The sequence below is a fragment of the Drosophila eugracilis genome, unplaced genomic scaffold, assembly GCF_018153835.1.
Source record: "Drosophila eugracilis isolate 14026-0451.02 unplaced genomic scaffold, ASM1815383v1 contig_2147, whole genome shotgun sequence".
NCBI classification, from domain to species: Eukaryota; Metazoa; Arthropoda; class Insecta; order Diptera; family Drosophilidae; genus Drosophila; species Drosophila eugracilis.
This window is the reverse complement of record NW_024573030.1, coordinates 186,878-197,708: the sequence shown is the minus strand read 5'-3', so window position 1 is coordinate 197,708 and position 10,831 is coordinate 186,878. Positions and strand designations below refer to the sequence as shown.

Genomic DNA, 10,831 nt, shown 5'->3' with positions numbered 1-10,831 from the left:
ACACAAACAAACAACAATGAAAAAAGCTGGTCTAACACATTATTATAATCATGAAGTGCTAACATCATGAAAAAAGTAGAAAACAGGACAACAAATGAATCCATAAAAATAAAATGTTATAATTTTTGATCAATATTATTTACTTATAAAAAAATTCGTCTATATTGTATTTGTTTTCCCACAATACTTTGAATATTATAAATATATAAACATAACTTATAGAAAAGTTGTTGGAAAATTCGAGTTTGCAAATAAATGGAAAGGGTATCAGAAAGAGAGCCAGAAGGAGAGCAAAACAAGCTGCAAGTGGAAAAAACCGGAAGACAAATGGTCAAAAGCGGCGGCGCAGCAAGAAAAGAGAGTGTGCAAGAGCATAATGGAAGCAAAAAGCACAAAGCGGCGAGAAAAACCGGGCTTAAAGGAGAGAAAGAGAAGGCGAGCAAACAAGTGAATGAAAACAGGAGAGCCATAACTAATGAAAACAACAATAACAGTGCAACAATTTGTTGCCGCAACATGTTGACACAAAGGGATGCAGAGCGAGAGAGAGAGAGAAAGAGAAAGCTGTCCTGGATTTCCTTTTCACTCATGACTTTTCCTCCTAAACTTACCACCACCATTTTGAGACCTTCTACCTTCTTGCCGCCTGGGCCATGGGCTAATTAGTTGGTTTCAGTTTAGGGGTTAAGGGATATGGCTAAGAAGAGGACCAAGATGCTGCAACATGCAACTCTGGCAACCAACCACACGTGTTTGTGGGTGAAAGCTCGAATGTGGTCAAAAGGCAATTAGGGACATTGCAAACGGAGATGAGGATGAGCTCATCCGAGAATAACAACATACTCAACGTACACAAATATTAAAGCCAACTTAAAGGCGAACTTATTAACTAACTATACTGAAAAAATTTTACCTATTTTGTGTATTCGAAAATTACAATTCCATTGATTGACAAGCGAAATGCCTCCATTTTCACGATAATTTAAGTTTCCATTACACGTAATTGAAATTTCGACAATTGGACTATTTTTTTTTTTTTGATTATTAGTCAAAGTGCCAGGGCAACTCAAATTTGGTTTTGTTTTTTTCGACCCCCGCAGTCACGTCAATCCCCCTTTTAGCCGTCAATCCCTTTTTATAAGCCCACATAACGACTGACTGACTCAAACAAAAATAAAACAAAAAGAAGCTCACAAAAAACAGTTCAGTTGGCAACAAATCACACAAAAAATGCGTGCCAAAAAGCGGTTGGACTAAAAAAAGGTAAGTAAATAAAGTGAGCGGCTGCACAACGTGGCGTATAAGTAATGCAACCCTTCCTCTCTCTTTTTTTTTTCATTTCGCCCTTTCGTTTTAGTAGATCCCATATTTATGTATACATTTATATATATAATCGAAACAAGTGCCAGGTTACGATGCAAGTGTTTCGACTTCTGGCATTCCAAAGAATTTCAATTAATAAACAAAAAACTAGGGTAAATAATAAACGACATGAAGACTAGAGTGTAAGAAAGGGTAACCCATAAGTTTATAAAATACCCTACTCTATATCAGGGAAAATCGTGGAAATACATCGCAGGATTGTGAAATTCTAATTCTAAAAAATAATAGTTCAGTGAAATCTTATCAGATAAAAAGGATTTTTAAATAAGAATATTTAATGAAAAAAACTTACCCAATCACATTGAATGGCGAAAAACGAAAATAACGCTGGCTAGTGAGAAGAATAGTCTTCAAATTGACTGTTCTTCTGCTTTTGCTTCTTCTTTTTCCTTCTCTGCTTCCTCTTCCGACAGCTGTAATGGGCGGGGGAAGAAACGGAGGATGAGTAAGTGCACATGAAATATTCACAAGTGTAAACAAACACAAAGAACAGGAGTAACCAAACACTTTTGATAACCCCTGAAGGCGACAGCTGGTTTCAAGTCCTAAGCCTAACCCCGCAAAAAAAATAACTTTAAACGGGAAATGAAATTTAAATTGAAGAAGCCAACAAAGATATCCACCCAAAAAAAAAAAAAACAACAACTGAAACCCTGCAAATCCTGCTCGGAAAAAAGTTTTCAAGCAGGACTAAAAAAAAGAATGGGTTGAGGAGGCAACAAGGGTCGTCAAAGAGTTAAACATCAATCAGAAGTGAGAGCTTCGTAATCGCAGACATCAATCAAGAGAAAGGCAAAATTTCTGACAAGTTACTCGATTTAATCTTAAAGGTACTTACAAAATAAGATAAGATATTATGAGATAACTCTGATAAAAATGTTGAAATAAGGTCAATATAATTTATAAATAACATATTATAAAGGTCAATTGGTTTATATGATTATTTATTTATTTATTTGTTTGCTGTTTACTTTTGTATAAATAAAAAGCTACAATGTTGGATTTATTGAAATAAGTTAGTGAAGTAAACGACCAAATTCTGATTTCTGCTGATTCTGAAAAATCCTTTTTTTTAACTATTTCTTTATATTTGGTAACGGGTAAAGATAAAAACCGCCATAATGTGACTTTTTTAATCTTTAAATGCAATAAGTTGACTAAAAAGGGACCTATAGCGAAATAATTGACTGATTTAAACAGCTTACGACCTCACCTTTCCACCCATATCATTTTGTGGTTCATTTTGAGAAATTAATTTTTTGTCAATTTTTCGCATTTTCTGTAAGGGGTAACATCATCAAAATTTCCGAAAAACTGCGAAAATTTTACATTTTTATCCGTGAATGCAGTTTTGTTAGAATTTTTATTACGATTTCAGGGATATATGACATTCTATAATCAGATCATTATTTCCATTTCTGTATGAAATATACAGACAATTTTTTCGACAAAAATTAAGATATGAAATTTTTCCGTAATACAACATTTTATCAACATCTTTAAAATTACAATTTATTTATTTAAGATATCAAAATACAAACAATATTACTGAATAATTTACTGATTTTAATTATTATTAAGAACTTTTTAAGTAAGAAAACGACAAAAAGTAGACATAAAGGTGACTACACTTTTTTATTACTAAACTAAAAAAAAAAAAACAGTTACATTTATTAATTTATGTAGTGTCATTTTTTCCGCAGATTATTCACAAGCAAAAAGCTTCAAATTATTCCTACAATGCGCCTTCAATTGAATGCAATGAATATAGCATGAACTTGACAGGTCAACTTATTCGCCTTCTCTTTTCCACACCCAAAACTAGTCCCGTCTCGCTCTGATACAGTATGTGTCAGTGTGTGGGTGAATGCAGTTTTTGAGACTATATATAGCCGCTTGATTGACGGACTGACTGACTGATTGCCCAGCCACTAAGCCCTGACTCTGACTCTCCCGACTTTGATTATATGGGCTTGCCCCATCATCAATGTCTGATTGTTGTTGCTCACGTGTTGTTGTTTTCAGTACTATACGGACAACGGTACAGTGGGGTAACTAAACTAAAATGGTTTTCAAAAATCTATATATTATGAAACTATGTACATATGTGTATGTTTATTTATGGTACTTATTTTTGTGAGAAAACCAAACCACAAAGATTATGAGTTTTTATAAAATTCTAAAATCAAAAACAAATATTTATAAATTTATTTTGAAAGCATTAAATAAACATATAATGCTATGAACTAAAACTTTTTAAGATTTGTTTTTTAAATATTGTACAATATCTTTACTTTGCTCAACATTTTACACTAGAAATTCCAACGTTTTTCTATCCATTGTACCTGCTATTTTGTTGTTATTGCGTTTACCATTTACATTGTACACAAGTCCACACATGCACATGGGCGAATGTAGTCAGTCATTGTATGAAAGTGTGCGTGTTTGGACATGTTTGTTGCTGCATATGGCAAGAAAGAGATGGTGATATACAGAGAGAATCAGAGAGCAAAAGTGAGATACGGAGAATTGCAGAGGCAACGAAATGCAATTTTTATGCCACTTTTTATGCATAATTTTCGTTTCGTTTTATCCATGTAAGCCCCCTAATTCTCCAAACACCCCAGCCTTCTAGTTTTCTCTCTATTTTTTTTTTTTTTTTTTTCAACGACCCTGCATGTATGCCACCACCACCCCCCCGTATAATTCGAGTACGACTTTTAACATTGAAAACGAACGTTGACATAAATGCAATCAGCACGCGCTGAAAAACGAACGAGAGATAGAAAATGGAGAATTGCGAGAGATAGAAAAATAGAGAACATCGGTGTAAGAAGGAAAAGTTTACTAGCTAGTCTCAATATCATTTTTTTTCTTTCGGATTTTTTATTATAATCATAAAATATATGAAATTAAATAATGAAATAACAATAAAAAAGGACCAAACCCATAAAGTAATCTCAAAAACTCATGTAAAATTACAGAAAAAGTATAATTTATTGATCAATGATCAAGAAAAGATTTCGATTCTCGATAACCAGCTATGCTTTAAAATTCTACTATTAATTAAAATCAATCAGCCAAAGTATTAGGCTAAAACTTTTAGACTCTTACCAAAAAAAAAATCCTAAAATTACTAATTTACAACTTTTTGTATTATCAAGTTCTGATTATCGATAAATATAAAATAAATAGAGAGGCTTGATGCCTGGCAAAGATGAGATGAGCAGTCTTAACTTAATAAAATTACCGGTAAAAATAGCAAAAGTAGCAAAAATAAAATATATAGAGCCGATACAGTTTTCATGCTGACCTTCTCCTGTACTTTTTCTTTATTATTATTTTTTTTTTTTTGTGTTCTTGAAACCTCTTATTCTGGTTCTGCTGCTGTTGCTATTTTTCTCGTAGTTTGCATGCATAAATCAATCAAGCTGAGTGTTTGCACATATATAGCAAAAAAGTATATACAAAAAAATGGAAACCTCTTTTTATATAGAACCTTCGCTTTCTCCACACCCTCCTCATTTTCCGACCACTCTTTACATCCCTCCTTTGCACTTTAACCCGAATGACAAAAGCGTTCAAGTGTAAAATGCAGCGCCCACTTTTTGGTTAGCCAAGTGAACCGACGTCTGATGTCGATGACGATGGGTTCTGTTGATGAGGATGTCACATTGGCATAAAGCAAAAAAACCACCAAAATTTGATGGTGAGATCTTTGTTTACCATCGCTTTTTTTTGCCAACTCATATTATGTATGATAGTACACATATTTACCCAGATTCATATTAATCGGTTGCTTTTGTGTCAATATCATAAAATTTAACTAAAGGGAAATCAATAAAATACTTCAAGTTTTAACTGAAACTTTGAAATTTAAAATGAATGTGCAATTGCAACTCTATCTAAGTATCTTTTTATCTAATTATAAAACACTAATATACTCGTATGTGGAATTATTATATGGGTGGCACAACTCTTACGTGGATCTCTCCTTTTACAGGGCTTAACCCCCTTATGTTTTTTTGCCCTGTTTTTTAATGTATACATGTTGTTTTTTTTTTGTAGCATGACGTGAGCAAACGCTTTTCCCTATTTTTAAGTTGTTCTTGTCGTTTTGTTTTTATCAAACAAAGTATCTTCGTCTTTTTCTACACATTTTCCCTACAAGGTAAACTTATGTGTGTGTGTGTGTGTGTGTGTGTAATCAGAGTGCCGCACTCTAATTAGCAGCAAACAAATTTCCAAAGTGGCAAAACCTTCAAAAGGGGGTGAAAAAGAGGGTTAATTGGGGATGAGGGGGTTGCACTTTGTGCTGTTTTGAACTTTTCACTTTCAAAATGCTGTCTCGGCTGCTTCTTACTCTTACCGAGCACATGATATGGCAGTGTATATCAAAGGTCTATCGGCTTTATAAATCAAATTGAAAACGTTTTTTTTTTTTATTTTCATAATCGCTCAACGATAAATGATAAAGTAAAAACGAAAAGAATTGTATAGTTGTAAGGATATGTACTACGATTTTGATAAATATCTTTTAAATATTAATTTGATCTATCAGATAGCTTAAGTAATATACGAATATATTTTTTATTTGTCCTAATAGATATATTCAAAAAATTCTTTTTAATAAACTGATAATCTGATGACTCACACAAACATAACAGATTGATTATTAAAGTATCTGCATTATAAACTGTATTTGTGAAGTCCACTTTGGGTTTTTTCAATCAGAATGCAATGGGTTTTAGCTGCAGCTGATCCAAACACACACACACACATAGACACACCGATGCCAGAATGCAAATACACACACAAGCAAAACAAAAGCAAAGACAAGAAACAAAATGCAAACACTTATCAGGCAAAAAAAAAAGAGAGATAAAGATAAAGGGAATGAGAGAGTGAAAGAGCTGAATGAGGGCGTATTTTTTTTTCTTCTACTTGAGCTTCTTTTTCTTCTTATTCATCATCGTTTGTATCTTTAGACCCTTCTTGCTTTTTGATTTTATTTTATTATATATTTTATTTTAATTTTCTCTGCTTTTTATGACGGCAGCATAATCAGCAAATGTGTCTAAGATGCTGTAGATGTTATTGTTGTTCTTGTTGACAAGACAGCAAAAACAACAAGAAGGTTGAGGATTAAAGGGGGATGAAGAGAAGGTGGAGGTGGAGACCATTGGAGCATTGGGGATTTCCCCCCCATTTTCTTGCTCTTATTTTTATTGTACTTTTCGTTCCTTTTTCAGGCTTTCAGGGCCAAAAGAGAAAAGATATAAGAAACAGAAAAACAGGAGCTGCAAATGAAGAAGAACAAGAAACAAAAATATATATATGTATGTATATATATATTGAGAAGATAAAGCAGCAACAAAGTAAGGCTACACTGTAATTGCAAAATATAAATACAACGAAAAGCATTGTAAAGATAGTGACAAAAATGATCGTTAAAGCTGAAAATTCAAGACAAAGTTATAGCAAAACAAATTATTTATGCTACAAGAATGCACGTTCTTTAAATATGCTGAATCTATTATCCCTTAAAATGATTGTTTTGATACAAAAAAAATGGAATCAGGATTCTGGCGAAATGCAATATTTTTTGAGTGCCTTTTTATCATAACTTGCCTTAAAATGGTCTTACAGCGAAATAACTGACTGATTTGAACAGCTTACGACCTCATCTTTCCACCCATATCATTTTGTGGTTCATTTTGAGAAATTCATTTTTTGTCAATTTTTCGAATTTTCTGTAAGGGGTAACATCATAAAAATTAACTACGAAAATTTAACATTTTTATCTGTGAATGCAGTTTTGTTAGAATTTTTATTACGATTTCAGGGATATATGACATTCTATCATCGGACCATTATTTCCATTTCTGTAAGAATAATACTGATTATTTTTCCGATAAAAATTGAGATCTAGAATTTTCAGTTTGACTTTGAATATCACCAACTGTATTTTTCTGATCAGATTTTTACACAATATTATTTCGAATATATTGTAAATTGAACAAATAAATCTTTATATAAAAACTTTATGCTCATAAAAACGTACGGTAGTATTTGTAATCCAGTCCAAAACAGAGCAGAAGTTTACAGTAAACTTGGCTTTCTGCCTTTGGGCAATGGTTTTTTTTATAAATGGTTGAAAAGGGGATTTTGTAAGGGGGTTTGAAGGGGTACACCGAGGAGGTAAGGACAGTGGGGAGCCACTAAAGTGGCCAACTAATTGGAATTTGGCACGTTCAACCAGTTTGCCACATTACCGAGTTAATTTTCTTATTTCTGTGCTGTCGTATCTTTATTTTCCGGAACATCTTGTTTATTTTTTTGTTGGCGCAAGTAGAACAAGTTTAAAGATGGTTACGAAATGTAATTTACAATATTTATAATATAATAAAAAAAAATATAATATAAAGATTAATGAATCTTAATCTTTAATCTTATTAAATTTAATTTTCCTTAAACATTTATACGTAAAATCATTTAGAAAACCTTGAGAACAGATTGAAATAAACAAAACTGTAACCTTGAAAATGTGCATTTTTGTATGAATGAAAGAAAGCATTGTATACATACAAATAACCTTATCAAGTCATAAAACGTTTCCTTCTATTACAGCCCGTACAATTTCGTTCGATGCATTTCTTTTACTACTATCAGTAGGTCTTAATTCTATTCAGTTTCTACGATTATCGAAAATTGAAGAGAACAAACATTAATGGGCTACCTCCATTAGTTGACCATTTTTATCAACTTTTCCTATTTCACTTACTTTCTCTACTGTAATTTTTGCACTTCCAATTTATCAGTTTTGTTAAAATATAACAGGAAATGAATGCAGTTCCTTAATTGAAGTTTTAATGAGTTTATGAAGATATGAATATGTAGTACTATTTTAAAGTTTATAAATTGGAGTATGTACATATATATCTAGATTAAAGAAAGTTTTTTTTTTAAATGAAATATAAAAATTAAAAGAAATCAAAACAAGTAAAAATCAAAAACCACAGATTGGGGAAAGAGTTGGGAAAGAAGAAGGAGATGTAAGCAAAGGGGAGAAAGACAGACATTGGCAATGATCCGGCGTAAAATGAAAATTAATTAACTAAGACGCATGAAAAACAATAACAAAGTGCAAAAGCTGTTTTCCTCTCATCATCTTTTGCTTGTTCGTCTCTTTTATTTTTCTCTTATTTTTCGCCCACTGCACCGCACATTGCGCATACGTCACGTTGACACCCCATTCCCAACATTTTTTATTTTTTGTTGATTTTGACTATTTTTATATTTTTGATAATCTGATAATTTCAAAATAAACAATTTTAAAACATGATTTTCTTCGTTATGCTAGGATGCAAAAAAAAAGGAAAGCAAAGTGGAGAAATAAAAAAGTGATTGCATTTGCCATAAAAAGCAATAACAAACGTTTAACGAAAGCCACAAAAGCAAAACAAAAGTCATTTTCCCTCTTTGGCTGCTCTCTGTCTTTCTCTTTCTGTGCCTCTGCTACCCTCTCCCTTCCGGCACCACTCACCCATTTCCATTCACCACTACACAGCCGTTGTTAATTACAGAGCGTTCGCTTTGATTATGACAGAGTTGGAAGAAGAGGAAGCAGCAGGGATAAGTGAAAAAGCAGAGCAGATTGAAACGGACTTAGTAGAATCCAAGGATTCTCTACAACATGATAAATAAATCAAAAATTTTTTAAATTATCTAAAATATTTTGCAAACAAATAAAATATCTGTTTCAGCTTTACTACCCTTTCACCAGCTACCATTAGCGGATGAAAAATCTCTTAATTCCATAGCATTGACTGAAATAAAAACAATTTACATAAAAAGATAAACTATTTGCTGTAATTTTAGTTTTGGTTTACCCCTATCATTTCCCAAAATATAATGTCAAAAATTCCCACAGCACTATACAATTTTATCTGGAATAACTTAATTTTTCATCATCATGATTCATCTGCTGGGTTTGAGAACTCGTAAAAAGCAAAGTAGCGCATTCAAATTGTACACGTAGCCCCAAAACACACACATACTTGTACACATAGGCGCAGCTTCTCTCGCATTCGCCCCCTTTTTCATTCCCTCTCGCTCAACTACAAGTGCAGTCATGTGCATGCATTTATGACCTACAATAATAAGTGGCTGGCGATGATAGCAAGTGCGAGCAGGATAGCTATATAAGCCTGCTCAGACTATGGAAAAATAGAGAGCGAATGAGCGTGCGACGCGAGTGGGTGGTTCAAAAGAAGATTGGAAGGGGGGAAGAGTGTTTTTGTGTTATCGCTGTGTTGTCTTTACCGCTATTTCAGCTTCGCCTCAATCACGCGACACAAAAACAAAAAATAGAGAGTGCGAGCGAGAGAGAGTTTGTATTTTCTGTTTGCGTTTGTATTCGCGTGTGTGCATTTTGGGGTGTTGTCATTGCAAATGCAAAATGCAGATGTGGCTCTCTCTTAAGAAAGGCAACTGATTGTATTATATTTTTATTTAATTGTATTTATTAGCTTCCATGTAATTTTAAATTTTTTAAGAAATTAAAGTAAGTCCATTTCATTTTTTATACGGTATTTCCCCTTTTTATAAAAATTTTCGTTGTTATTTAACCTTTTTTGTCTATATTTTTTAATTTTTTCTCTCATAATTTGATTTTTAGTTTAGGTTGATTTGTTTTTTTTTAAATTTCTTTGTTTGTTTCTCATTTATGGAACATTCATTTAAATACAAATGTTTTGTTTATTATATGAAGTATATGTGGTGATCTCTTTAACTCATTCTCTTAAACTTCGCGCTCTTTAACTCTATATTTTGCTTTTAGGTAAGCTCACGTGTCAGCTTTAGTTTGTTTGCCTTTTCTTTTGCTAAAAGCAAAACCGAAAAGCTGCCACGCAAACGACTCTCCCTCTCTCATGCTCTTTATCGCGCTGTAATTGTTTTGCGCTCTTTTTCACTCGCTCTTTACTTTGCGTGCTCTTTTTGTGTTCAATGACTTGGCTGACGTGTTTACTGGTTTGCCTTTTGTTGTTGTCTTCGTTTGTGTTTCTTCCTTTTCTTTTTCCTTTTTGATTTTGTTTTTGCTTTGCTGGCGCACGTTGCTTTGTTATTGTTGTCGCTGATGTCAGATACGAAACACACATACGCACAGGCTTACAGTAATGGAGACATGTGCAATGTGTGAAAAAATAGACTCTCTTTCCGCTCTCTTTTTGTTTTTCTCTCTCTTAGGGCAACGAACAATGGACGACATTAAGCAGCCACAACAAGTTGATGAAAATAATTGTATAATAAAATTGACGGTAAAAAAATGTAACAAAAAATACAAAATACAATTTTTAAAAATTTACAGAATAAAATATTTTCTAGTTAAAAAAAAACTTAACAAGGAAATAGAACTGAGAAACAAATCACTATAAATTAAAATTAA

The 10,831-nt window shown here is 32.7% G+C and overlaps 1 protein-coding gene across 1 annotated transcript in view; it reads right to left on the bottom strand.

Moving 5' to 3' along the window:
• The window catches only part of LOC108118292 (uncharacterized protein DDB_G0271670), a 37,525-nt gene that overhangs the window by 21,030 nt on the left and 5,664 nt on the right, over positions 1-10,831 (bottom strand). Inside the window, exon 2 of the mRNA XM_017230898.2 lies at positions 1,676-1,796. The gene's annotated coding sequence lies outside the window, so the exon portion shown is untranslated. The remainder of the gene's footprint in view (positions 1-1,675; positions 1,797-10,831) is intronic.